Genomic DNA, 330 nt, shown 5'->3' with positions numbered 1-330 from the left:
ATGACTCGCCAAAGCTCCACCTGGAGACGTGCGCGTAGCGCCCAAGGTCTTTGACCTCTAGTCAATCCATGACTCATGGTGTTCCAACCATGCCATTCCTAAGATGAGATCATACCTTGCATCCAAGTCGAAGACTAGACAGCGTCCCACGCTATCAAAATCAAGGAGCTTGACTCCTAGGTCCACAAGGTCCTTCGGGATCATGACACGCGTCCCCGTCGCTAGGCAAACAGCGGCGATGTCGCCCACTTGCGTTTTGTGCGCCTCAGCATACAGCTGACTTCCCTCCATCGTGAAGCGTCAAGCATAATTGCACGACGCCCCAGAATT

This window comes from Plasmopara halstedii (assembly GCF_900000015.1).
Source record: "Plasmopara halstedii genome assembly, contig: Scaffold_816, whole genome shotgun sequence".
Lineage (NCBI taxonomy): Eukaryota > Oomycota > Peronosporomycetes > Peronosporales > Peronosporaceae > Plasmopara > Plasmopara halstedii.
This window is presented reverse-complemented; position numbering follows the sequence as displayed.